At 39.7% G+C, this 25,729-nt stretch overlaps 1 protein-coding gene across 7 annotated transcripts in view; it reads left to right on the top strand.

Moving 5' to 3' along the window:
- ENAH (ENAH actin regulator) overlaps nt 1–25,729 on the top strand; it is a 158,209-nt gene that overhangs the window by 14,092 nt on the left and 118,388 nt on the right. The gene's annotated exons all lie outside the window — the stretch shown is intronic.

Below are 25,729 nucleotides of genomic sequence, written 5' to 3'. Positions count from 1 at the left end.
CTTCCCATATAATCATTTAATACTCCCCTTTACAACTTATAAGGTAGAAACAGTTGTTAGCCTCCTTTTGTAGGTGAGAAAGATGAGTCTCAGGGTTGAGAACCTCGCCCAGGGTTCAGTTCAGTTCAGTCGCTCAGTTGTGTCCGACTCTGCGATCCCATGAATCGCAGCACGCCAGGCCTCCCTGTCCGTCACCAACTCCTAGAGTTTACTCAAACACGTGTCCATCAAGTCGGTGATGCCATCCAACCATCTCATTCTCTTTTGTCCCCTGCTCCTCCTGCCCGCAATCCCTGCCAGCTTCAGGCTCTTTTCCAATGAGTCAACTCTTTGCATGAGGTGGCCAAAGTATTGGAGTTTCAACTTCAACATCAGTCCTTCCAATGAACACCCAGGACTGATCTCCTTTAGGATGGGCTGGTTGGATCTCCTGACAGTCCAAGGGACTCTGAAGAGTCTTCTCCAACGCCCAGGGTTACCCACTGGTAAACAGTGAACTGGGATTTCACCCCAGGCAGTCTGATTCCAGAGCCCGTACTTTTAACCAATATTCTAGGGTCTAGGGTCTCTCTGTAATGATTCACTTTTATGAACTGAGGTCTGTGTTTGAATTTTTCTAAATGTTGATGTGTGAGTGAATATTTTTCTTTGTGATTTCATCATATAAGGGTTCTTTATTTTCTGAAAAACAAGGCCATGTAGAATGAATTGACCTAGAATAGGAGGAACATTTCAGAGATAGCAGGGGTGGGGAGAAAAAGGCTTTATTTGGGTTTAATCTTGAAAAGTGAAACAAAATTATGGAAACATTCATGTTATGGTTGCTACTGTGTGTTAAATTCTTAAGATGGAAGAAGAGTGAATCAAGTGTTGGTTGCTTGTTTCACATAATTTTTCTTTAAAAATTGCAAGGCGGTATGAGACTATACTATATAGTTAATGTTATGATGGACTTTTCTAGTGTGATCCTAAAGAAAGTCATTTTTGCAAAAATATTCAAGGGCTTTACTTATGTTTTCAGATTTTTTTTTGTTTTTGACCTTCTATTATCTCATCTTGATTAGCTTTCTCCAATTAATTGCTGGTGATATCTGTTCAGATGCTTTTAGCTTCAAGTAGCAGACTCAAAGTACTTCAACATTAAGAACATTTACCATCTCATATAATTGAAAGTCTGGAGAAAGAGTGGGGTCCAAGCCCACTCCACTGAGTGGCTCACAGATGTCTCTGAGAACCCAGGTACATTTTGCCATCTTGAGTATCCATTTAATCTTCACACTGGTAGCAAGCAGGGCATGGGATTTCTGGGCTTCACTTTTAGAACCACTGATTCTTCATGGGAAGAAGGGTCATCTTTTGTTCCTTTTCCGCCTTTCTTAAGGTATAATTTACATACAGCTAAATTGTTAATCATAAATATATCTACAGGTTGATTAATTTTTACTACATATACTCATCTGTGTAACTACCACCCAGGTCAGGATACAGAACATACTCATCACCCCATTAAGTGCCCTTAACATTCCTTCCAAGTCAGTGTCCCTCTCCAGTGTTCATTTCTGCCAGTGGCTTTGTGATTAGTTGGAAACAGTTCTCATCATTTTTAGTAACTTTGAAGAGTCCTGCGTCTCTTGGAAGGCTTGCACCTCAGCTTTGCACATGGTACACATTGTGTTGCTTTGTCATTGAAATACCTGCCATCATTGAGAGACTGACAGGTAAACTGAACTGACAGAGGTTACTGTTAGCTTAGGAGGAATGTTTGACAGGGTTGAATTTTATAAGTGGTTAGTTCATTCATTTTTCTGGTGTGTATGTAATAGGATGATTTTGCTTTCCTGGGCAACCTGGCAAGTTATGGGAGTCCAGCAATGAATCATATTAAGACCCCAAACCTATTTTGTCCTGTATTACATTTTTACATATGTGTTGCTGGATATTCTAATTTGTTGCATTGGTGTATTACCCCATCCAGACTGTGATCTGTGCAACAGTCAGATCTTTCTGAAATTTAGATTTATCAGCTCAATGTCATGTCTAAAACTCTTCAGTGGCTTCATGTTGCTCTTAGAATTAAGACCAAACTCTTCCTTTTTATTGCCTACTTCCTGTGTGAATCTTCTTGCTCTGTGATTCCAAAGTTAGTAAAATGGCCCAATAAGATGAATCCTCAAAAGCCAGTTATAAAAAAGTAAAAGATGTACATGGACATACCCATTCCCTTATGCGTATAGTTTAGTGGGGGTGGAGGCATTAATCAGTAGTGGTAAAGAACCTGTCTGTCAGTACAGAAGAACTAAGGGGTGTGGGTTCAATCCATGGGTTGGGAAAATTCCCTGGAAGAGGAAATGATAACCCACTCCAGTATTCTTGCCTGGAAAATCCCATGGACAGAGGAGCCTGGTAGCTATAGTCCGTGGAATAACAAAGAGTTGGATACGACTAAAGTGACTTCACACATCGTGAAGGTAGACTTTTATCTATTTTTGTCTGATTCCTTTCTAAATAATGTCATGTGCAAATAATGTTTAAGGTTTTTCTCTAGTATGTATGCCTTTTATTTATAGCAGCTTGCCAATGTTATTTTGTATTGCTTTAGTGAAGTATTTTGTTAAATCCATCTATTATTTTGTTCAAAGCATCTACTTTAAGGGAAATTCCTCTGTCATCTTTTTATATTCCTCTGGATATGGAAGCTTTTCAAGGTGTTTTCATTTTAGAAGGAAATGCTGCTGCTGCTAAGTTGCTTCAGTCGTGTCTGACTCTGTGTGATCCCATAGACGGCAGCCCACCAGGCTCCTCTGTCCCTGGCATTCTCCAGGCAAGATAGGCAGGTCTAATAAAATCATCATGGGCTTCAAAGATGTTTTGCTTTTTACTGACTTTGAGACGTTGGCTGTCCCCAGTCTCAATTTCTGTCTCTGCCATATGGAATTAATAATCCATTGCCTTGTTTTGTGGTTTGCCTTAGTGCATTTAGAAAATTTATGGATTTAGTGTATTCTTGTACACCTGATTTAGTGTATTGTTTTCTTTGTGTTGTACCATAACCTTTTAAAAAATAAAATCTGAGCTGCTGAATGTTCTTTTGCCATTTTCTTTAACCTTTTTTTAAAAACTTAATTTTTGACTGCGCTGGGTCTTTTTAAAAAAATTTATTTATTTTAATTGGAGGCTAATTACTTTATAATATCATGGTGGTTTTTGCCATACCTTGACTTGAATCAGCCACAGTTGTACATGTGTCCCCCCGTCCCAAACTCCCCTTCCACCTCTCTCCCTATCCCATCCCTCTGGGTTGTCCCAGTGCACCAACTTTTGAGTGCCCTGTTTCATGCACTGAACTTGGACTGGTCATCTATTTCATATAGTATAAATGTTGTAATGCTATTCTCTCAAATCATCCCACCCTCACCTTCTCCCACAGAGTCCAAAAGTCTGTTCTTTACATCTGTGTCTCTTTTGCTTTCTTGCCTATAGGGTGGTCGTTACCATCTTTCTAAATTCCGTATATATGCGTTAATATATTGTACTGGTGTTTTTCTTTCCAGCTTGCTTCACTCTGTATAATAGACTGCAGTTTCATCCACCTCATTAGAACTGACTCAAATGTGTTCTTTTTGATAGCCAAGTAATACTCCATTGTGTATATGTACCACAACTTTCTTGTCCATTTGTCTGCCGATGGACATCTTGGTTGCTTCCATGTCCTAGCTATTGTAAACATGCGCTGGGTCTTTGTTGTTCCCTGAAGGCTTTTCTAGTTGCGGTGAGCAGGGGCTTCTCTGGTTGCTGGGTCGGGTTTCTCATTGTGGTTTCTTTTCTTGTTGCAGAACATGGGCTCTGGGGCTCATGGGCTCCATTGTTGTGGCACACGAGCTTAGTTGCTCTGCGGCATGTAGGATCTTCCTGAATCAGGGATCGAACCGGTGTCCCCTGCATTGGCAGGCAGATTCTTAACTACTGGACCACCAGAGAACTCTGTTTTTAAGAATTATTTGTTTGGCTCCATTGGGTCTAGAGTGCACTGGCTTAGTAGTTGGGGCATGGCATGTAGGATCTTAGTTCCTTGACCCGGGGTTGGACCCACATCCACTACATTGGAAGGAGATTGTTATCCACTGTGCCACCAAGAAAGTCCCTTTAACTTTTAGTATGAAAGATTTCTGATGTTAGGCACGCTAAAAGCAAGGAGCTAGTTAAAGTCTTAGAGAATGTATATTTTAAAGTGTTTTAAACTTTCTTAAGGTGAATTTTTAAAAAACAGACCCCCTGAACTGTGGAACTGTTCTCTGCATCATTGGAAGCAAGCCTCCTTTCTCCCCCAGTGGCCACTCTAACCCTCCCTCCATATGCTTGGTCCATACTGGGCCAGCTGTTCTTCCCAAACTTCCTCCTCAGAATCTTTCACTTGCACCCTGCAGCACACAGCTGTCTCAACCTGGCATTCAGCGTCCTCTGCAAATCATTCCAGCTGTGCCTGTCCATACTCATCGTTTGAATTCATTTCACAGTGGTCTGCTTTTTGTTCCCCAAAGGTTCTGGTGGAATGTTGGTTTCATTACTTTTGTTCTGTCTTCTGGAAAGCTGCCTTCTCTGTGCTCACTCAGTCTCACTCTTCCTTCAGTTTCCTCTGTTAGTTTATACCTTTTACTGATCACTCCTGACTAAGTTCTTACTGAACTCAGATCATCTGTTGACCATTCAGCTTGTTTGGTACTTTAGACCTAAAATTTTCCTTCAGAAATCAAGTGTGGGCTCCCTTTACTCCTGGTACATTTCCATAGGCACTTTATAACATGCTGGGTACAATCAGGGACTTCCAGTAACTTAAAAAATAGATACGTAAAAACTAAACTCATGATTATTGATTGTTTTAGTCCTCATTTTAATTCTCTAGATAAATCATCTGATTTTCAAAGGTATTAGGGTACTTTGAGCAACTTAATATTAAACAGTGTATTTTTTATAAAGTTAAGTAGGTATGGGTGAGTGATGGTAATGGTATTTGGATAAAACAGTATGTACTTGAAACTATAAGGACCAACACAAGTTGTATGTATGTGTATCTGTATGTGTATCTATTATGTTTTCCTAGCTGGAAACCTTATGTAAATAAGTATTCTATCACCCAATCAGCAGTTTCTCTAACAGATTAACTGTTGCATTTCTTTCTGAGTCTGTAAAAAGTACTAAATTAGAAACTAATTCAATAAGGTTTTAATACAGATCATGAGTACAATGATGAAGTAGACAGTTTCTTTTTTGTGACCACCAGATCGCCTCCTTCCCTCATTTTCCTAAATGCTTCCGTAATTTCTGTATCAATCAAGATTCTCTAGAGAAATTGAACCGATATGTATTTATTCACTCATTTAAAGGAATTGACTTACATGACTGTGGGGGCTGATTAGAATGAAATTTGTAAGGCAAACTGGCACACTGGAAATTGAGACAAGAGTTGATTTTGGATCTTGAGTCTGGAATTTGTAGGGTAAGCCAGTAGTATGGAAACTCAGTTTTTATGTCACAGTCTTGACGCAGAATTCCTTCCTTTCCTCTTCTAGCTTCTGGTGTTTGCTGGCAGTCCTTGGCATTTCTCGGTTTAGAGGTGCCTTACTTACTCTGATCTCTGCTTCTGTTGTCATAAGTCTGTATTTTCCGCGTGTGTCTGTCTTCACATGGCATTTTTCTCTTTTAAGGAGACCAGTCATACTGGATTAAGGGCCCAGATTAGTCCAGTGTGATCACATCTTAACTAAGTATATCTGCCATGATTCTGTGGTTCCAAGTATCACCTTCTGTGGTACTGGGAGTTTGCACTTCAACATAGCTTTTGCCTTAGTCTCCCATTTGGGTATGGACCATGACTTTGGTCTCATTCATCTCTCACTTTAGTCAATTGAACAGAGGAGGATATGTGTACACATATAATAAATATAAATACATGCAAAATATCCACAGTGAAACTGTTAGAAGTAATGAATGAATTCAGGAAAATTGCAGGGTACAAGATTAATGCCCCCAAGTCAGTTGTTTCTATACACCAGCAGTGAGCAATAAGAACAGGAAATTAAGAAACACTTCCATTTACAGTAGTATCTAAAAGAATAAAATACCTCAGAATAAATTTAACCAGTGAGATGGAATTTAACAAAATATTGCTGAAAGAAATTAAGACCTAAGTAAATGAAAAGAACTTCTGTGTTCATGGATTGAAAAGACTTAATATTTTTAAGACGATAGTACTATCCAGAATGATCTACCGATTCAGGCAATCCCTGTCAAAACCCCAATGATCTATTAAAAAATTTTTTTTATTTATCTGTTTTGTGTCTGGTCTTTGTGACACAGGGGAATCTTTCATTGTGGCGCATGGACTCTCTAGTTGTGTCAGGAATGTGGACGTCAGTAGTTTCGGCACTTAAGCTTAATTATCTTGTGGCATGTAGAATCTTACTTCCCTGACCAGAGATCAGACCTGCATCCCTGCATTGCAAGACAGGTACTTACCCATTGGACCATCAGGGAAGCCCCCCAATGGTGTTTTTTTGCAGAAATAGAAAAACTCATCCTAAGGTTCGTATGGCATTTCAAGGGACCTGGAATAGCCAAAGCACTCTTGAAAAGGAACAAACTTGGAGGACTCATACTTCCTGATATTGAAACTTATTCCAAAGCTACAGTAATCAAAACAGTGTGGTACTGTCATAAATATAGCCCTATAGAACAGAATAGAGAGCCCAGAGGCAAACATGTTTACGGTCAATTGGTTTTTGATTTTATTTTAAAAATTAAAATTTTTTTTTTTTTTTTAATATTTGGCTGTGTGGCAAGTCTTGTGAGATCTTAGTTCCCTGACTAGGGATCAAACCCGGGCCCCCTGCATTGGGAGTGTGGAATGTTAGCCACTGGATTAACAGGGAAGCCCATCAATTTTTCACAGGGGTGACAAGATCATTTAATGGGAAGAGGATAATCTTTTTAACACGTTACTGAGAAAACTGGATATTCTTAGTTCCTTTGAAAGAGTTTGGGATTTTTCTCTACAGTATGAATGCCTTGGTGTTACTGATATTTGGAGTCAGAGAATTCTGTGTTATGGGTGCTGTCTTGTGCCTTGAAGGGTGTTTAGTAGTACTCCTGTCTCTACTCACTAGATGCCTACCTGTAGCTCACCCCTAGTGAAAATTTCCTCCTAGTGAAATTTTGGATGGGGGAAAAACCACCCCAGTTGAGAACTACTACTCTGAATTCTGAAATGTCAGGAATTATTGTATAACTAACTGTTTAAAAAATATGTTCTGTGTATTTTAAAATATTTATTTTATTTTCCTTGCTCTGCCATGTGGCTTGTGGGATCTTCTTAGTTCCCTGGCTCAGGGTTAAACCCATGTCCTCTGCAGTGAAAGCACAGAGTCTTCAGCACTGGACCACCAAGGAATTAATTCCCTTAAATGTTTTATGTTTAAGTGAAAAAAGGTGACTCCTGTTTTGTTTCCTACTTTGATTACCAAAGATTTATATATGGTTACTTAGACTTTAGTCTGGTAACCCAGCCACAAAATATAAAGTGTTTCAAAACAGAAAAATGTGTTCTGAAAATCAGTCAGTATAAGTTTGTTTTGTAAGTTAGAAACTACCTGAGGATGAAAAAAATCAGTCTTTGAATTTTAACATAGGTGAAATGGAAAAGAAAAAAAAAATACTTTGGAAGAAATTGTTGTACCTCTTCATTAGTTCAGTATTAGTGTTTAAAACAAACTTAACTCGTTGGTTTGAAAGAAAATTTCATGATTAACTTTTGTGTCCCTAAAACCTGATAAATTTTCCTCACTGGTCCAGAGGCCCAGTAACTGGAAACCCATCACGTACCTGGCCCAGGACATGAGTCCTTGGCTGAAGATTGTGGTGTCTCCGAGGCTGACCTTTGTTCATGCTTCCTACAGGCCACATGGGCTAACCAGTTACACACGACAACTTTTAGTATCCTCCACTTATCCAAAGTAAGTAGATGTTTATAAATATTAGCTGTTATCTGTTGCACATTTAAAAATGAGCCAGGCAATTGCTAAGTGCTTCATGTGAATCTTTTCATTTAATGAATTAGAATAAAGGAGATTGGTGTCACCTTTGCTATTTTACATTAGAGGAAACCAAGGCTTAGGATGCTTAAGTGACTTGTCTGAAGTCACATGGTCTAAATGACAGCCGAGATTCAAATCAAAGTCCTGCATCTTTCCAAAGACCTTGCTCTTAGTATATTATTTTGGCCTCTAATTGTTCTACCTTTCAATGCTGCTTCTCAGATTTCATTTTCCATCCTTAAGATCAAATCCAATACTGTTGGAGTTTGTATAGGAAGTATGGGAAATGCGGCAGATTGGACTGGATTTTATAAAGACTTCGAATAACAAGAAAGGAATGAAACTCGTATGCTTCATACTTCTATGCACTGTTTCTTCCAGTCTTTACAGCAACTCTCGAGTAGATATCACCTTCTTTAGTACCCTTGCTTGAGTTTATGGCTAATAAGGGGTGGAAGGAACCTCACTTTGTTTCAGAACCCTAAACCTAACTTTGTTTCACTTCCAAACCTGTACGTGTTTAGCCCTATGTCTTCAAAGTGGTTTGAACTTTTCTGGTAGATTAATGACTTCTAATTTGTGGTTGCTGGGGACAGCTATGGGATCATTTTGAGGAGTTAGTTTGAACCGCGTGGTGCACCAAGCTTTGTCTGTAACCCAGAGATACCTGCCTTTGTAAATGTTATATTTCAAGTATGTAGGTACTTTTATGATAATATACAGATTAACCTAAAAGCTAGTAAATTCTAAGTACTTTTACATCGGTTTTTCTGAGTTAGAATATGTTAAAAGTAGAATTTATGAATTTACAGGGCCTTCTTATCTTCAAAAAGGCTGAGAACCACTGTTGTAAATTTATTTTATCTGTATTTGATCTGCTTCTTAGGTGGGGCTTGGCAACCATTTAACTTTCTCAAAAGACAGGGATATCCCAAAACAATGCAAGTATTTATAGAAATGGCAAGAAAAACTGCAGACTTTAAATTTTTGTTCTTTAGATGAAGACTATTGGGGAAAAAAAGTTACTAGTTACCTATATAGGCAAATCTATTAAAATAGTTCAAGTAAATTTCAAGTAAGAGAAAATTTAAATTGTTAGGAAATTATAGCCTTTGTTTTATAAATTAGGATTTTTTGAAAATAAACTGAGAGGATCAGATTCTTTTAAATTATGGAACAAAAGGCATGTGGTATGCTGTTACATAGGATTTTAAAAATGACTCTTCTAAATGATGCTTTTAGAAGAATTTAAGTAGCAGTTTTATGCTAGTACATAGAGAATCATTGAGAGTGAAGGCATACCAGTACATTCAAGCTGTGAACAGGCTGGAATTTAGGCTTATGATTCTTTAGTTTTAGAATTTAGAATATCATTGGGATTCTGATGGTAGTATTGTGCATGCGTGGTCAGTTGTGTTCGACTCTTTGCAACCCCGTGGACTGTAGCCTGCCAGACTCGTCTGTCCGTGGAATTGCCCAGGCAAGAATACTGGTGTGGGTTGTCATTTCCTCCCCCAGGGAATTTTCTTGACCCAGGGATCAAACCCATGTCTCCTGAGTCTCCTGTACTGGCAGGCAGATTCTTTACCACTGTGCCACATGGGAAGCCGATGTTGGTAGTAATCTCTGTAAATTTGGTTTCTCAGCCTTGATGGGGTTAATTGAGGCTTGGCAAGTCAAGAAAAGGAGTTCTGTGCTGTTTTCAGACTGCAGGATCTTGTTGCTATGCAACAGTCGTTGTCAGTCAGCACAGGGTATAGTAAATTGGTGTTCTCTGGCCCTTTCGCCACATGCTCATTTTGTAATCTGAGAGAAGTGGTTTCAGGCTATTTTGCAAGGTTTTATTTTAAAACAGGCATTTGAAGATTTTTGTTGCTTTTTGTAATTGGTTGCATTTAAGGTCTGTGAAGTCTTTGTTCTTGTGTAGAAGATACACTAAAATGCTTGTGTTCAAAGAAAGGGTTTATAGATTTGTTTCCAAGTAGTTGCAGTTTAGAGCAGTATTTTTGTTCTGTAACTGTAAGAAGGATGGTGCTGCCATTTCCACGGAGTCAATTTTTGCTTGGAAATTCAAGTTAAGTAATTTGAACATCAGAACTTTTCAGTAGCACAACATGTTATTTTAAATTTTATTTTTGAGAAGTACAGACCTAGATGTTGATATCAGCATCGCTTTGTTGATAAAGATTTTTTTATAGGAATCCTAAACTTATATAGACTCTCCTGTAGAGTCTGTTACTTTATTTTCTCCCAGGAAAATTAAAATGTTTTAACAGCAAGTGGGTGATTGATAAGAGCCTTTTCCTAAAAAGGAGGTAAAATATTACAGTAAAATTTTATGATTTTAACCATTTTTAAGTGTATGGTTTCATGGCATTAAGTACATTCACATAGTTGTACAAACTATCACCTTTCTTCATCTCTGGAACTGATAGCCTTTTGCATCCATTTAGTAACTTAATCCAGGTCCTCTTGTGAATGCTTTAGATAAATTAACTCATTCAGTCATCATACCCATACCCGTATGTCACTCAGTCGTGTCTGACTCTTTGCGAGCCCGTGGAGCCCACCAGGCTCCTCCATCCATGGGATTCTCCAGGCAAGAATACTGGAGTGGGTTGCCATTTCCTCCTCCAGGTGATCTTCCTGACCCAGGGATCAAACTCAGGTCTCCTGCATTGCAGGCAGATGCTTTAACCTCTGAGCCACCAGGGAAGCCCAGTCATCATAGCAGCCCTGTAAGGTAAGTATTTCTGTTATGTTCCAAGTGAGGATACCGAGGCACAGAGAAGAACATGCACTAGTCATGAGTGGAGCTGGAATTCACACCCCAGCAGTTTGCTCTGCTGTGATCTCAGCCGCTATGCTGTATTGCCCTCTTTTGGAATTACTTTCTTTTTAGTGGTAGGAGCAATGCTTTTTAAAGAAATTTTTTGTAGTTTATTTAAGTAAATTTAATATGCTTTAACAGCATTATGAACTCTTAGTAAATTTAATTTGGCCATATTTTAGACTTTTTTCCCTGAATATTTAAAAAGGATGTAGTTTGTATTATATTATGGTTAATTGTATGTAAGAATTATTTACGTTTTGGTTAATCATATAGAAAGGATTTAATTCCCCTTTTTAGCTTGTTTCTGGGTCATTTGCCTTGCTGTTCTTTCCAATAGAGTGTATGGAATATGCAGATTATTTTCTGATCGTTTGATATAAACATACAGGAAGGTATAGTGTTATTAAAGAATTCTAATGTGATGCCATTTAAAGTCTAAAGCCAGTTGGCATTGGATCATCTGCTTCTTAGTATTTTATAAATTCATGCTCTTCTTTTTCATGGATAATATGGAGTTAATTGTAGTATTGGCAATCTACAATAAAGAACAGTGCTCAAGAGTGAAAAGGGAGAAGAGCAGTGCAGGTTGTCATTTGAACTATCAGTTGATACAAAGGGATGGATATTTTTTAAAAACTATTGCTGTCTTTCTGTTAGGTACTCTTATGTCTGTTTTCATTCTTTAACTGATGTACTTAACTTTCCCCCCATCCCACACTGCCCTTCCCCCATTCCAGCAGATTTTTGCCTTGAGAACCCTTGACCTTGATTTTCCCTGTTTTATATGGTCTCATCCTGCTCAGACAGATTTATTCTATAGTCAGTTTGCTTTTCATTTCTCTTCATAGTTGCACCATCTTAAAAAAATTTTTTCCTCCTTTGATTTTTGTGCATCACTATATATGTTTGATTATGCCTTTTTTCAATTGTTCACTTGATATGTTTTGCATTCTCTATGCTTTTAAAAAGCTGCTCAGAATTTTTAGTGGCATATTTCACTGTAATTTACCTGTTTCCTTTTAAATGGCTATTTGTACGGTTTAAAGTGATTTTGTATAATGAATAATGCTTTCATGAACCCTAAGGGCTTTTTTTCCTCCTAATTGCAGATTAATTCCTTAAGATAGATTTCCAGAAATAGTATTAGATCTCTGAATAAATAGAAACAGTTTTAAAAGCTCTTGAATCATATTGCCAAATGCTTTCCTGAAGTGTTGTACCAGTTTTCATGCCAGCCTGCAAATATATGGAGTGTCCATTTTACCACAACCAGCAGCAGCAGAGAATGTTTTGATGTTGACCTTTAAATCTAAGAAGAATTGACTTACAGCTCTGCTGGACCTTTATCCTAAATTACACCTAGAATTATAATTGTGGTTGAGATTATATTCAAGACAAGGGAGGCCTGGCTACTAGTTTCTAGCCTTCAACTGCTTTTTGATTTCTGTTTTGATGCAGTTAGTGCTCAGATGAAGTTTCATTTACCGCTGTACCCTTTTGCATGTGCGAATGACTGACTTTTTCTGCTCTTCAGTCCCTTAATTATTTTGATAAGTTGAATGGTATGGAACAATGTGGTGTGTGTTTCAGATGACATTTCCCTTGAGAGCCTGGGCAGGAATAGGTGTGGCGCTCTCCTTCACCCTTCAGGAGGCTCCATGGGCAGCAGAGACATCCGAGATCAGGTTCAGTGGCCACCTTGTCCAGAGGGTGCTTCTCAGATGTAGCCTGAGTTACTGTTACTTCTTTACTTAGAAAATAATGAACAACTCTGGAGGTAAAGTGGCTTTTCCCTAAAAATTTTTATAGAATTCAGAAGAATTAAGAACTGATAGAATGTTTTCCTTGAGTAGAAGAAAAGTCAAGGGAAAAGCATTCCTGAAAGCTGATAATGTAGAAGCTGCCTCTGGGTTCATAACAGCTTTAGGTGCAGTTGACTGTGCTGGCCATGGACCGTTTGCGCTGAGCTGGCTTTAAGTTCTCTTTAGTTCTCTCCTAATGTCACTGGCTGCATCTCTTCATCTTCTCCTCGCTTTTCTTTCTCCCCCAGCCCCTGGACTTGCCCACCTGTGTACTTCCGATTCCCAGAGTCAACTTTCTGGCTAGTTCTGTCTGGTGAGCTCCATATAAGCTCACAGCTTTATTTGCTTATTAACTAATGAGCACCTTAAACATCACGTGTCCAAATCAGAGTGTGTGATATGAACATACAGATTTGTACTTACTGATAAATACGTATTTCAATGACATTTTCCCCTCAGACTTTCAACCATAAAAAATAACATAAGGGGCTAAATTATAAATAATATCAGTATAAGACTTGTAATATTGAAAGGAATGCCTTTCAGTCTCATTTCATAAGCTTTAGATCCATGATTTCTTCTGATAGTCAAGAAGGAAGTGTACCTATTTTCTTCTGAATGTCTGAACGAAGAAGGGTTCTTATTAAAGGGTTTTTTTTTTTTTAATGTGAGCTTCCGTATGCTATGTACCTGTACCATTAAATATCATTCTTTTTTTTCTTAGGTTAGTGTTTCATATGTGAGCTGACGAACAATAATTTCAACTATTGTATGGTGGTATAACTTACTCAACAGTTCAGTTTTTTGTCAGTATCAATGCCTTTGTAGATGATCATATGTGTTTATTTATTGTATTTTTATTCACATTTATTTTTGTACTGTTATTTGTGCTCTCATAAAAACGAGGAGGAAACAGAAGAAATACGAAATGTTAATAATACAGTTGAAATAAATATGAAAGTCACTAGGTATTCTGAAAGTGGTAATGGGATTGGACCCCTATTTGTACTTAAACTGGTTGTCTATGTTTATATATCATACATGATAATTTTGACACTGATGAAAACTCAGTTGAGGTGAAGAACGACCCTAGTATAGCTTACAGCATCACAGTGAGAGCGGCTGAAGCCAGGACTGCTTTCAGTGCTGGCAGTATCGGTTAACTAGTAGTTACCCATTCTCTGCTAGACTTTATTCTTTGCCCCATACTCTTTCTTCACATGGTTTCTCCGGAGTCTCTTTTTCCAGATTTTGTAAATTTAAGTCAGTGAATGTTTCTTGTGATCTTGAGGTAGAAAAAAATCCTGGATGAAGATTGGTAATAAGCCCTACCTAGGTCACTGTGCCTTCTCCAGTGGGGGGTGGGATGCGCTGATGAGCATCAGTGGTAGTGGGGAGTGAGCTTTTCTAACATGGGAGAAGGAATGCTGGCAAACAGAAATGGATTACGATACTCAGAAAAGGATGGTAGCGAAAGCCAGTTACAGGTATGAAAGAGAGACATGTCTAAAAGGTAAAGTCTTATGATGCGAGGAGTTAGAGGTGAATATGTTAGTATCTGCTTGAGATACAGGGTTACAGAACTTGTCAAAGGATGTAGCTTGCAACACTCCTTTTCCTTTGCTTTAATAGAAAAGTTGGGGTTTCCTAAGACAAGTTTAAAGAAAATAAGACACGTCTCATTTCTTAGAAGGTCTCTGAGCAACTAAAAAAAAAAAAACCCAATCATTCCGTGTACTAAATATTGTTTTAAGTAAGCCAAGAAATTAGAAATTTGAGGTGAGAATTATTTTAAAACTAATTTTATCTGTATTTTTTATTTAAGTGAGTGTTCGTACCTTAGTTTTTAAAATTAAGCATGCATCCCCTACCCAGGAATTTGCTGGATTTTGCCTCTTAGAATGAAAACTCATTTTAAAGACTATTGCTCAGCTCATAGAAATCCTGCTTCCAGAAATGGGTGGTGTCTGAGAGAGTAGGGGTCCTGGAGTTCCACGTCTTGAGTGTTCCATGTCGTCTATGTTGACCTCCTCCTCCACCATCGTAAAACAGACTCAAGGAGGAGCCGCTTGGCATCCCACTGGGTTGGGGTATCCTAACACCTTACCTCTCCAGTTTATTTGCATCTACCGTGTAAGATTGTGGCCTGGAGAGAACTTACCCTGTGACAGGGATCACAGGGATCAGGATCCTTAGCTGTTGCTCCCTCAGGGGGGTCTTGATCTTGGTTTCTTCATCCCTTGTAGGTAGAGTCCAAGTGTTGAGGAAAACAGAGCATCCTTTCATTGTCTAGGACAGATTGTCTCCCTTCCACTAAATCAGAAAGCTTTTAACATTTGAAGCTTGTCTATTTTCCAAGAGATTTGTTAATGGAAGTAATGGAAGCATCATGGTACTTTGGATTTACAAGTGACACTATGGATTTTGATCTCTGATAAAGAGACTCGTTAGGTATTCCCCCCCATCACCAGGATAACACAGGTGGTTTTTTAAAAAAAGCACCGACACAGAGGAGTTAACCTCTAAGAGCCCTAGATGAAGTATTTGACTAATAGTAATACTATTAATATTAATAAGCAAAACAGAAAAACTGGAGGAAAATAGAAAACAAAAGGACTGATTTGCTAATTAGCAGATATAATGCAAAGAACAGAATGGCAGAATATAAAAGCTAAGCACAAGAAGCATGTGTCATTAAAAGCAAATAGGGAAAAAACCGCTTTGTTTCATCTTGTTCCTTTCTCTAAGCCTGTTTTTTCAGAGATATCTCAGGTCCCCAGTGAGAACTCCAGTGTTTTGGAAGGCCTTGGCTGCCTTTATTTTGGATCTTTGTGTCGTCCAGAATCTTTTCTGCAGTGCAAAAGTTTTCCTACTTCTGAAACCTTAAACTTGGAAGTTTTTTTTGTTTGCTTTTTAGCTTCAGGTAGAGAAGCCTTCTGTAATCTGAGCGTGTGTGTGAGGAGGTTCTCTTTAGAAACATATTCCCCCACCCCCTTTTGCATTTTACCCTTTGAGTGACTTTATGGAGCATAGAGGGTTTCACACCCTCAGCCTTTTCAGCCTTTTCTTTTTTTTTTTTTTTTTTGCAGCAGTTTTGTTTTATTTTATTTATTTTTTTTTTCAGTGGGTTTTGTCATACATTGACATGGATCAGCCATATAGTTACACGTATTCCTCATCCCGATCCCCCCTCCCACCTCCCTCCCCACCCGACTCCTCAGGGTCCTCCCAGTGCACCAGGCCCGAGCACCTGACTCATGTATCCCACCTGGGCTGGTGGTCCGTTTCACCATAGATAATATACATGCTGTTCTTTCAAAACATCCCACCCTCACGTTCTCCCCCAGAGTTCAATAGTCTGTTCTGTACTTCTGTGTCTCTTTTTCTGTTTTGCATATAGGGCCATCGTTACCATCTTTCTAAATTCCGTATATATGTGTTAGTATGCTGTAATGTTCTTTATCTTTCTGGCTTACTTCACTCTGTATAATGGGCTCCAGTTTCATCCATCTCATTAGAACTGATTCAAATGAATTCTTTTTAACGGCTGAGTAATATTCCATGGTGTATATGTACCACAGCTTCCTTATCCATTCATCTGCTGATGGGCATCTGGGTTGCTTCCATGTCCTGGCTATTATAAACAGTGCTGCAATGAACATTGGGGTGCACGTGTCTCTTTCAGATCTGGATTCCTCAGTGTGTATGCCTAGAAGTGGTATTGCTGGGTCATATGGCAGTTCTATTTCCAGTTTTTTAAGAAATCTCCACACTGTTTTCCATAGTGTCAGCCTTTTCTTATAAGCTATTTTTTACATGTTTGAGGCTTGCGGTTCTCTCATTTTTGTCATAGTTTCATAAATTAATACAGCTTAAACATTTTAATAGCTTTACTGAAGTATAATTGACATAAAATAAATGTCACATTTAAAATATATAGCTGGATAAGTTTTCACATGTATGTGAAAGCATCACATCATTTCATGTCCATGAAACCATCACCACATTCAAGTTAGTGAACCTGTTTGGTAGAGGTGGTTTAGTCTCCAAGTTGTGTCTGACTCTTGCAATCCCATGGACTGTAGCCTGCCAGGCTCCTCTGTCCATGGGATTCTCCAGGCAGGAATACTGGAGTGGGTTGCCATTTCCTTCTCCAGGGGATCTTCCCGATCTAGGGGTTGAACCCAAGTCTCCTGCATTGCAGGCAGGAGATTCTTTACCAACTTGAGCTACCAGGGAAGCTATCAGTGAACCTGTTTATCACCCCCAATTTAAAAGGAAAACAGAAGCATGTCAACAAAAATTTGGAGAATAGGGAGAAAAAGGAAAGTCACTCATAAATCCTAACACTTGATTTGCGTGACCTGTGTTGTCTTTTTTCATTTACCATAGTATCAATAACACTTTTCCCCCTTTGTTACCTGGCCTTAATATTAGCAGGACTTTATTTAAAAGAGTTGACCAGTGACATGTTAAAACACCCTCTTTGCACATCTGACTTGATAGTACACTGAATGTTTCTTGTTGGGGATAGAGACATTTTCAGCTGCTTTTGGGGTAAGAGATACAGAAGAAGGAGGCAAGGAGAGAGTAAAAGAGAGCGAAAATGGATGTAAATGGTCCCCTCTCTTCCAAAGTGAGTACTCATTTCCACGTGCGTGAGAGGGACAGGTATGCTGCAGAGAGCTTGTACATTCTAACTAAATGAAACAAACTGTGGGATGAGGCAGATGGTGAATGAGAGTGCCTAGTGCCTAGTTGGGATGTATTCAGTTGTTAAAGGCCCATGTAGCACATGGCAAGAGTTCAAATTTGAAATATTTAATTTAGGGAAAAATATTTAATTTAGGGAAAATTTGGTTGGTGGAATGACAGGATCCTTATGGTGTGCATCTAAAATAATCTTAATGGTTGATGAAGAGGTAGGTTTTTTGTTTATTTACACATGCTCATTTCTTTTTTCCCCCAGCCTTATTGAGATGACATGTAACATCGTTGACATATAAGTTATGTAAATTCAAGGTGATATCTGTATGTGTGATGAAATGAATACCAATAAGGTTAATTAACACCTCCGTCCCCTCACATAATTAATTTTTTTGTGTGTGGTGAGAACATTTAAGTTCTATTCTCTTTAACATCTTTCAAGTACCGTTGACCCTTGAAAAATGTGGATTAAAAAAGAAAAAGGTAGGTTTGAACTTTGAGGGTCCACTTATATACAGATACTTTCTAAGAGTAAATACTTCAGTATCACACAGTCCCTAGTTGGGCGAGTCTGTGGATGTGGAGGAACCTTGAGTACAAAGGGCCACCTTTAGGTTATACTTGGATTAACCCCTACTTTGTTCAAGGGTCAACTGTATATGTACAATACTGTTAATATAGTTGCTATACATTAGGTCCCTGGAATTTATTCATTGTGTAACTGGAAGTTTGAACTCTAACCAACATCTTCCTATTTCTCCCATCTCCAACCCCTGCTACCCATCAGTCTGTTCTTTGTTTTATGTGTTTGGCTTTTTTAGATTCCACATATAAGCAAGAATATGCAATATTTGTCTTTTTCTGACTTACGCACTTAGCATAATGCCAAGAGGTAGGTTTAAAGAGAGAATTCTCATGGCCTTACTCACACTTGGGTCTGCTCACCTGGCAGTGGCGTTTATTTTTTGTCAGTTATGTGTCAGTAAAACTGTGAAAATGTCTAAGTTGTATTAAATATAAAACTATGGCAGAATGACAGAACTATAAGCCTCAAACATGTGAAGATCACTTATAAGAAAAGGCTGAGGGTGGAGGACCCTCTGTGCTCCATAAAGTCACTCAAAGGGTGAATTGCCAGAGGAAGGAACTATGGGGGAGGTACTGTTCTAAAGAGGACCCTCCCCCCACCCACACACACGCCCAGTTTGCAGAAGTCGTCCTCACCTGAGGTTGTGGTGAGGAAATGTGCAGCCTTTACTGTAAGGCGCCACACAAATAGTCCAGGACGGGTAGTGCTCAGGATAGCCTGAGCTCCCCAGTGGGTTTCAGGGAGGCGTTTTTAAAGGTCAGGTGGTGAAATCCCTGACTGTTCAGCAAAGTGATCTCACTGCTGTAGGCCTGAATTTGATCCCTTGTTGGGGACTGCTGCTGCTGCTGCTAAGTCGCTTCAGTTGTGTCCAACTCTGTGCGGCCCCATAGACGGCAGCCCACCAGGCTCCCCCGTCCCTGGGATTCTCCAGGCAAAAGTACTGGAGTGGGTTGCCATTTTCTTCTCCAATGCATGAAAGTGAAAGTGAAGTCGCTCAGTCGTGTCTGACTCTTAGAGCCCCCATGGACTGCAGCCTGCCAGGCTCCTCCTGCCATGGGATTTTCCAGGCTAGAGTACTGGAGTGGGTTGCCAGTGCCTTCTCCGTGTTGGGGACTAAGATCCCGTAAAGGGTGTGGCTGACAAGACTAGGTGAGGGATGGAGGAATCACAGAGTATGCGATCAACTCACACACAGTTCTCTGATTGGTTGATGGGGAGGTAACAGGGCGGTGAGGGATTGACATTATCAAACCTTAGGCTGAGGCCTGTGTGCTCATGGTCATCAAGTAACTTAACATCTTTCGTTTGGTGGGGGTTTTAGCAGCTGTAAAAACAACTCAGGAAATGTCCATCTGCTGTTATCTAGGTACTTCACAGAGGAGCAAAAGCAGATGAGGTGGTTGAGGGGTCTGTCCTGGGAAGGTTCCACAGGGTCCTGCTCATTTAAAATAAGTATAATGAGACGGTGGCTGGTACAGCTTTAGATTATTGGTAGGAAATAAAGGAGTGTTTGTAAGGTTTTTTGGTAGAGAAAGTAGTTTTGATGTAGTAATGACTCCAGTGAGTTAAAGATCATGATGTGAAAGGACACCCAGTGTTATGGAATTTGCTAGTAGGTAGGATGATAGCATTGTCACTTTGCAAAAGATTTTAGGCAAGTTGAAATCAGGCATAGATTTTCTGGAGAAGATTTGTTTTAATTCAGTACACATTTGATTGTTATCGATAGTACAAGACTGCAAAGAAGTAGATTTTTAAAGATTAAAAGAGACTGTCTCTACCATTAAGGAGCTTATGATCAGTTGGTTTGAACTGAACATACTTTAAGAAAATCAGATAGGCCTGATAGAAGCAAAAGAGACTGTCTCTACCATTAAGGAGCTTATGATCAGTTGGTTTGAACTGAACATACTTTAAGAAAATCAGATAGGCCTGATAGAAGCATTGAGCAGAGGTTGAGGCCCCAGATTTGATAATTGTGTGAAAACAAGAATGAACCATGGAAAAGTTCTGGGCTTTTAGAGGCCTGGGCTTTTCTGGTGGTTAAGAGTAGAAACTACTAGTGATCGTATTGAAAAAGCTTTCAGAGCTACCAGATCACATCACAGCTTAATTTCAGATAGTCTCAGCTTTTCAAATCGGTTGTTTGGTAGGAATTTAGCACATGTCTTTCTGTGGAAACTATGTTGTAATGAGGGGTGATTAGGTCCTCAGTCCACAGGCCATTTAATGCATCATGTCTTTGAAGTATGTATTACACTCTTAGGTCAAAAAGCGTCACTTATTAGCAATTGAATATGGTTCAGCCCAGTACATTTTTTTCTCACTAGATATTTTTGATGTCTATAATTTATTTGACAAACATTGGTACTACACAGTTGACGTGATGGACATGTCTTAAAACATCTCTCTGGGACCATCGGTGCAGAGTTTCAAATAGAGATGCCAAGATCGAAGATTCCTCATTCCCCATGATGTTGCTCTTGCTCCTTCTCAGATTGGGAGAAGGGATCCTCCTTGGCCTTGAGGTTCTGATGGGTCTTCTCTCTACTAGTCATCTTCTCTTTCTTTGTGTCTAAAATAAGAGGAGAGAGTGAGAGGGGAAAAGGGGCAAGAAGGGAGTGTTTTAGGATGGTGGTCTTCAAACTGGATTTTTAAACAGTGTTTATCAATTATCAAAATTGAAAGAAAGGAATAGAAAATATCCGAATATATTGCACGTTGTTATGGCAAGTATTGTTCCATGAAACTGTTTCAGTTCTGTTTGTATGTGTGTACTATGTCGTGGTATGTACTGTGTATTTATCACTGGCTTCAGAAATTTGATGCTGTTTAGGTAGATGAATTGCTGTAGGTTGGGTTTCAGGTGTACTGTTGTAGGGCCCTGGGACTTTGTTTACTTCGTTTCTACTATGGGCCAAGTGATAGGCCCTCTTCCCTTCACGGGGTTATCTTTACCTGCCATATAACTCAATATAGTTTTATAGAGGGTGGAATCCTTCAGGAGTCTTTTTTTTTTTAAGGGGCTTCCTAGTAGTTTCTGGTCTACAGGCAGTTAAAAACAGAAAACCTAAGACACAGAGGTCGATGCCTTTCTCCTTTTTTCATTTCAGTTCTGTAAGTAGAATGTAAAACTTCCTGGTCAAGGGACTTTGCTGGTGGTCCAGTGGTGAAGACCCAGTGCTCTCTCTGCAGAGGCTGCGGGTTGGACCCCTGGTCAGGGAACTAAGATACCCTGTGGCGTGGCCAAAAAACAAACAGCAAAACTTCCTAGTTGAGTTTTGTACAGAAGTCACCAGGGATTCATCTGTGATTCAGAAGGAAACAAGATAGAACAGTGACTTTGAGCTGGCACTCAGTAGGTCTTTGTGGACTGGTTAAGTGAATGGAGCGAGTCTGAGCATTTGTCTAGGATCACTGAACTACTTATTAGTGAATATGAAGCACGAGTGAACAGAGGTGATTATCTTCCTCTTATTTTAAATACTGTGCTCTTGGAAGGGAGAGATAAGAGGAAAGGAATCCCAAATTGGCAACTGGTTGATTAAAAACAGTCCCTGTGGCCAGTTTTGTATCTGGATGGCCTTTCTGTTTGAAGAGAAATGGATAAACCATTCATGCAAAGAGCTACTTGGGTGATGGTTTTAGTTTTGAGGGATATTGGCCCATGGTTCACTTTTTCTGTTCTCCCCAGTCATTGGAAAAGTTGTTTGTGAGGAAGGCTGATTGCTTTCAGGGAGTTGTCATTTTCCTCCTGGGGGATGTTTGGATGAGGATGGAGGGACTGTTTTGGCAAGGGCAACAGCTGCTAAACAATCTGTTTCGGGATTGGTGCAAGTTGGTATGTAGTTGAAATCTGCCTCCTGGTTCCTGAAATTATGTTTCTTTGCCTCAAGGGTAAATGTTTTTCTGCTTATTCCGGTTGCATTCATTTAGTTCTGGCTGGTAATTTTTCTAGCTGATAACCTTCCTCTTTAGTGAAGTGAAAGTTGCTCTGTTGTGTCTGACTCTTTGCGACCCCATGGACTATACAGTCCATGAAATTCTTCAGGCCAGAATACTGGACTGGGTAGCCTTTCCCTTCTCCAGGGGATCTTCCCAACCCAGGGATCGAACCCAGGTCTCCTGTGTTGCAGGCAGATTCATTACCAGTTGAGCCACTCGGGAAGCACTCTTTAAGGGCGCTTCTTTGATAGAGTTTTTGACAGCTACTTGCTATGAGGCAATTAAAAATGTTGCTTCTGTCTTCCCTTAGTTTTTGCTTAAAATTTAATCACAAGTTGGTCATAACAGGATGTTTGAATTTAAAAATTTGCTATTTATTACTTAACCATTTTGGTAATGGTAGAGATGGAAGATGCCTTTTGATCCTTTGGATGTCAATATCAAGTAAGATTTACCCATAGCTTTGGTTGGAATTTAAATTCTAATAACCTTCAGAAGCACTGTGTGTGTGATCAATTGCTCAGTTGTGTCTAACTGTTTATGACCCTATGGACTGTAGCTCATCAATCTCCTCTGTCCATGGAATTTTCCAGGCAAGAATACTGGAGTGGGTTGCTATTTCCTACTCCAGGGGATCTTCCCGACCCAGGGATCAAACCCAGTCTCTTGTGTCTTCTGCGTTGGCAGGCAGATTCTTTACCACTGTGCCACCTGGGAAGCCCCTTAGAAGCATTTGTAGTAGAATTTACTTAGCTGGTTGAATCCTAAGCTTGATAGTGGGTTAGGGTTGTATACATGTGTCATATTTCTGACCAATCATGGTACTAATTTTGTCAAACGTTTACAGAAGAGACTAAATTATTGCCAGCCTATTACCCATTGCCCATTTAGCACAGTTCTGTTAAGATCTTTTTGATTATCTGAGTAAATACTTCTTTTAATATTGTAGAGATAAGAACCTGCTGTGGGTGCGTTAGGGGCTTCATTTGCTGTGTGTGCTGACTTCTGTATATCAGATAATAATCTGATATCTGAATATCCTGAGCCAGGGTCTTAATGCCCCAGTATTTATTTAGGTCTGGCCCTGATGGCTCAGTTGGTAAAGAATCTGCCTGCAATGCAGGAGACCCCGGTTCGATTCCTGGGTTGGGAAGATTCCCTGGAGAAGAGCTAGGTTACCCACTCAAGTATTCTGGCCTGGAGAATTCCATGGACTTTCTGGTCCATGGGGTCGCAAAGAGTCGTACACAACTGAGTGACTTTCACTTTCACTTACAAGTTGTCAGTAAGCTGGGAAGTCTTTTGTGGTATCTGGGATCCTGGAAGGGTAAGGTACAAGGATTTCAAGGTATATTTACATATTTGCATATTCAGTTTGTTATATCTTTGTGAGTAGCACTTAATTCATATTTTTTTTTTAAGACTTGTTGGTGCAGTTGTCAGTGGACAGGTAAACTTTTATCAAACTTTAAAACAAGACATGGAAGTGTCCTTCTTGTTCTGATGTTCACAGTTGCACTTGTTGGCCTTAGCTCAGCAGATTTTCAGCATTTAAGCCTGGTGTCTTCAAACTTTAATTTAGTGAGTGGGCTCAGTTTTCCAGTCACCAGTAGAAACTTAGTGACAGTAAATTTTGAATGCTTACATTTTATCAGAATCTGGAATTATTCCCTGTGGAAGGTGGTTTCATTTTAGATTCAACATCTCAACTAGCTCTTCTCTTCAAAACAAGGATATTTTTCTCTTCAATTTTTATATATGGATACAATATAAATATAGTTGCAAATACTATATATAGTTAGGTTTTTTTGGAACTGCATTTTAATTACAGATCAACAGAAGAGTAAATGTAGTTGGGACACTAGTATATTTTAATTTGAAATTCACTTACATGAGTAAATTTACTTAATTTTTCTCAACATTGTTTAATATTAGCATATTGATTCCAGTGAATTCTGAAATAATTCTCATGTGTTAGATGTGAGTCTATTAAAATACTACTCAACGGGTTTGTATGTGTAAGGGGGGAGGGCCTTGGGATGGTGGGCGTAGAATTGGGGTTGGGAGAAGGGTTATTATAAGTTCCTTATGGAATGATAAATTTGAGAGAGGTCTCTAAATTTCTGAAAGTTGATAAGATGTGCTATAAAATGTACTAGAACTTTACCTTTTATTAGGAAGAGTATATAATTAGTGATTTTGTTGTTATGACCGAAAACTGGACTCCTGCCTTGTCCTTGGGGAATATCACCAAAATTATATGTTTTTGTTGACATGATAAGTGATATTTGCCCACTGAAGTATTTTATATTTAAAAGTAAGATTAGAGGGAATTCCCTGGTAGTCCAGTGCTAAGGACTCTGTGCTTTCACTGTGGAGGGCCTGGGTTCAGTCCCTGGTTGGGGAAATGAAATCCTGTAAGCCGTGCCCCGTGGCCAAAAGAAAATGAAAAAGACAAAACAAAAAATTACATATAAAAATAGTGTGTGCTATTACAGAAAATTGAAATATGGAAAGAACAGGTTGAAGTCAACCAATATTACTGATTAGCTTCACAAATATTCATTAATACTGCCAGGTACAGTTCTCGGCCTGGAGATGTGTAGATAAATAATGTAAGAGTCCCGAGGAGTCTTTCAAGCTGGTGGAGTAGAAGGACCTGGTGCTCACCTCCTCTCGTGAACACACCAGAATCACAACTAACTGATGAAGAACCAGTGATTAAAAAAAAGTCTGGAACCTACAGAAAAAGGTCTTCTGCCTCTAAAGGCATAAAAGAAGAAACCACAGCAAGATGGTAGGACATGTGTACTTGTAACATGACCAAGTTCCCCAGCCCCACCCTGTGGGTGACCGTGCAGAGGCTGTCCCTCGGAGTCAGTTCTGAGGCCTGCATCTGTCTTCCCAGTTGAGGGGACTGGCATCGGAAAGAGGATCACCCCCCCACCCCCCCAGCCGCCAGAGCACTTGGCTTTGAAGGCCAGCAGGGCTTATTGCAAGAGCTCCACAGACCTGAGGGAAACAAAGACTTAACTCTTAAAGGGATTGCACAGAATCTCACATGCACCAGAACCAAGGGCAAAAGCTGTAATTTCATAGGAGTCTGGGCTGGATCTACCTGCTGGGGAGGAAGGGGGCAGCTGTGCCTCATGTAGTCATGAAAGCTGGTGGCAGATTTATTGGGGATTATTTATCTGCATGAACTCTCCTCAAGGCAGACATCTTGCTTGAACCATTAGCACCAAGACCTGACTGCCCCCTCACTCAAGAGCCTGTAGGCTTCTAGGCCAGATGCCTCAGGGCAAACATCTAACTGGGTGGGGAACACAGCCCCATCCATTAGCAGACAGGTATTGTAAAGACTTCCTAATCCCACAGCCACCTCTAGACACAGGCCCTTAGGCATGGTCCTGCCCATCCGAGGGCCAGGACAAGCTCCACCCACCAGTGCGCAGGCATTAGCCTTTTCTGCCAGAAAGCCTACACAAGCTTCTAGATTAACCTCACCCACCCAGGGCGGAATCCAGAAGGAAGAAAACTATGATCCAGGAGCCTGTAGTCTGTAAACGCAGGCCAGATGCTACTCTGGCACTACTGGTCCCTGGCCCTTGGGTGACAAGAGAGGAGCACACTCGTGGGACCCATAGGAAGTCTCCTAAAAAAGCTCCTTCTCCAAACTTGAGACAAGTAGTTAATGAGGTGGTAGGGGAATGTGTTTCAGATGAAGGAGCAAGATAAAACCCCGGAAGAACTAAGTGATGTGGAG

Source organism: Muntiacus reevesi, chromosome 5 (assembly GCF_963930625.1).
Source record: "Muntiacus reevesi chromosome 5, mMunRee1.1, whole genome shotgun sequence".
Lineage (NCBI taxonomy): Eukaryota > Metazoa > Chordata > Mammalia > Artiodactyla > Cervidae > Muntiacus > Muntiacus reevesi.
This window is presented reverse-complemented; position numbering and strand designations above follow the sequence as displayed.